Source organism: Myotis davidii, unplaced genomic scaffold (genome assembly GCF_000327345.1).
Source record: "Myotis davidii unplaced genomic scaffold, ASM32734v1 scaffold811, whole genome shotgun sequence".
NCBI classification, from domain to species: Eukaryota; Metazoa; Chordata; class Mammalia; order Chiroptera; family Vespertilionidae; genus Myotis; species Myotis davidii.
In genome coordinates, this window is record NW_006283149.1 from 288,648 (window position 1) to 292,211 (window position 3,564).

At 57.6% G+C, this 3,564-nt stretch overlaps 1 protein-coding gene across 1 annotated transcript in view; it reads right to left on the bottom strand.

Annotated features, from left to right (window-relative positions):
- The window catches only part of GABRA5 (gamma-aminobutyric acid type A receptor alpha5 subunit), a 26,169-nt gene that overhangs the window by 21,337 nt on the left and 1,268 nt on the right, over nucleotides 1–3,564 (bottom strand). The gene's annotated exons all lie outside the window — the stretch shown is intronic.

The window sequence follows — 3,564 nt, forward strand, 5'->3', positions numbered from 1 at the left end:
CCAATGGATGTCCCCCTCACATCAATTGTGTTGCTCCCTGTCCCCCCCTCCCTGCCCCTCTCTGAAAAGCAACGGAGAAAGTGCCCTCAGGTGAGGATCACCAACACTTTAAGGGGAGCTTTCCCAGCTGAGAGCCAGCTGTGGGCCCCAAGGAGTCAGCCTTTGGCAGCTGGGGGGACAGCGGAACCCCGGAACCTCCTAAGGGCTGGCCGCGGGGTCCCGGCTCTGCTGGCTCTACTTTCTCTGGGGGGATTGGCCGAGAGCTGATGGCAGCATCCCGGATGGGTCTGGGCAGAACCCATGTGGGCCTGCTCCTCCCCGGCCCTGGACGGGGGCCCCTGTCACTCGTCGCCTCTGAACAGACCAATTCCCTTCCGATCGAGGCGGGTGGCCGTTCTGTGGGTCTCCCTGCCACACCCCGTTCAGATGCAACCGCATGAAGCTCTAAGAAGCTAACGTTCAGTCCCGTTGGTGCGGGGCCCCCGACGCAGCTTTCTCCTCTGCGACTCGCCTCTCAGAGCACTGAGTGCGCCGGCTGGTGGCTGAGGGCGGACCCATGAGGCAGGAGGCACCCTTTTGATTCCCAGATGGGGATCATAGAGGAATCAACCAATAAGTGGAAAAGCAAGTCGATGTTTCTCTCTTTCCTCCCTCCCTCCCTCCCTCCCTCTCTCTCTCTCTGTCTCTCAAATCAACCCTCCCTTCCACTATTTCTCTAAAAAAAATCAATGGTAAAATATCCTCAGGTGAGGATTAACAACAAATTACACGCCGCGTGTCACAGGCGTAGAGAGGACGGGCCCTCCCCAGTCACAGAAAGCAGAGCCTGTGCCCCCACCAGGGCCAGGGATCGAACCCGCCACCGAGGCACCTGCCCTTGACCAGGAATCAGACCCACGACCTTTGGGAGTGAGGGCCGGCGCCCTAACCACTGAGCGGCACCGGCCAGGGCTTATGACAGTGTTTTTAAAGGGGGCACGTTCAGCAGTGGTGTCCTCGTTTCTGGGGGAAGGAAAAAAACACAAACCACGTCTTTTGAGCCTCGTCCTACCAGGAACGGAGCTGCGGACACAATTAGGGACGCGTTTCTCGTCCATGTTCTCTCTGCCTCCGCGGACAGCCATGTCTGATCTCCATAATTGGGATCAATAACGGCCGTGGCGGCCCCGGGTTCCCGCTCACTTACTCGGGGAACGTGGCCGGACCGGCTGTAAGCGGCGGCTGATCTGTCTCCCTAAGTGGCATTTCTGGCTGCGCCCTCTCGCCCCCCCGAGTATTTAATTACTTCTGAGAAATGTACCTCCGGTCGGCTCGTCTGTTACTTTAAACTCATTAAGTGAGCACCTTGAAAGGGCACGGGCTGGTGAGCTTTGTCCACGGAGTGTCCACGACACGCCTCTTGAGCCCACCGTGCTCAACAACACGATGCAAGAGGGCCCCGGCCGGCGTGGCTCCGTGGACAGAGCGTCGGCCTGTGGACCCAAGGGTCCCGGGTTCGATTCCCCAGCGAGGGCACCTACCCCTGTTGCAGGCTCCATCGCTGGCCCGAGTTGGGGCACGTGCAGGGGGCAGGCAATCGATGTCTCTCTCTCTCTCCCTCTCTCTCTATCTCTCTCTTTCCTCCCTTCCCTCCCCTCTCTCTGACAATTAAGGGAAAAATATCCTCTGGTGAGAATTAAAAGCAAACAAACAAACCATTCCCTGGCCATTGTTTTGTGGGCCCACAAATGAACGGCCAACTTCTCTTCCGGATACAACGGAGTGCAGCCGACCCTTCAGGACTGACCCTCACCCCTTCCCCACCCCCAAATCCCCGCCAGGCCCCCGAGACAGAAATCGCCCGACGTTGTTGCTGCGAAGACTGAGAATGAAGTGCCCTGGGTTTCATTTGTCACGGGCTCGCCCTTCGGCCCTGAAAACCGGTGCGATGGCTACAACTACAATAGGGCTTCCAGTGAATGGCCTGGCTGCCTCTCCCTCGCCCGGCCCTCCTCTGTGGCTTTGTGTTGCCTGGTATACGGCCCGTGTGTGTGTTTCTGTGTCTTTGTGAACCCTCACCTGCGGATGTTTTTCCACTGATTTTTTTTAGAGAGAGAGGAAAAGAGAGGGGGAAATGTCGATGTGAGAGAGGCATGTTGATTGGTCGCCTCCCGCACGTGCCCGGACCAGGGCTGGGAACGAACCTGCAACCCAGGTGCGTGGCCCCTTCGCTGGGACTTGAACCCAAGACCCTTTGGTGCGCAGGCCCACGTTCTAACCACTGAGCTATTCTTTTTTAATTATTGTTATTGATTTCAGAGAGGAAGGGAGAGGGAGAGAGAGAAACAATCAATGATGAGAATCACGGATCGGCTGCCTCCTGCACGCCCCCCTAGTGGGGAGCGAGCCCGCAATCTGGGCGTGTGCCCTGACTGGGAATTGAACCCTGACCTCCTGGTTCATGGGTCAACGCTCAGCCATTGAGCCAGGCCAACCAGGGCAACACAGTTATTCCTACGTCCCTTTCGAGTAATAAGCAAGTGAGAGGGGCCGTATCAGAGACAAGACATCTACAGGGGCTTTTGCCCCCAGAGGTGAAGACGTCTCTTTGGTGGGGGCTGAGGGACCCCCTGCCACCCCCTCCCCCAGGCTCAGGGGTGTGAAACCCGGCTCCCGGCTTTGCTAGACGCCCCCTCCCTGGACAGGACAGGCTCCGGCGCTGAAAACACGGCGAGGACGGGATGTGAGACTCCACTTACCACGGCCGTCTCAGCCCGAGGTGCTCATTGTGGGGAAATGCATGACAGCGGATGAGAAAGTGAATTGGAGATGAATAAGCAGCCTGCCTTTTCATAATAGCCACCCATGTGTAAATCATACATTTCAAGGAGTTTATAATAACAAAGCATTAGGCTCGGGGAAAAAAATCATCGCGCCAAATTGAAGGTGAAGTAGGATCCCCGTTGCATACATAAATATGCAGAGAAGCAAGAGGGAAGAAAACACACGAAAATAGGGAGGATGCTGGCGGCTGGGTGGTGGGGTGAAGGATACCCCCCCCCCCTGTTTTTATACATCAGTCTGTGGCTCACGCGTGTGCACACACACACAGGAGGTATTGTTTCCGGATGGGCGGTCGCCCTGACCTCTCCCTGCAGGATATTAAGGACCCCGAACCCCGGATTCTCTCGGGAACGGGAGGGTAATGTACCGCCGTTCCGTGGAAACTTCCAGAAACCAACAGCCACCACTCCGTGGCGCGGGTGACCTCAGGAAGCCACCAAATTAGAGGAGAAAGAGGGCATTGTCGCTGCTAATGGCTGCGGCCCTGGGCCCATTACCTCCCATTTCAGACCCGCATGCACCGGGGACCGTAATAGCTGCCTCCTCCGCTGCAGATGCACCATCGTCCGCGCCGCCGACTCTCAGCAGCGAGACGCACGGATGTGCGTGTCCCTCAGCCCTGACATCGCGCCACACGGGTGCCGCCGACAGTAAACAACCTAACGACCCATGTGCCCACGGGGAGACGTGTCCGTGGGGTGCGTTTTCACTTACACACACATGTTCCCTGGGGAACACGGG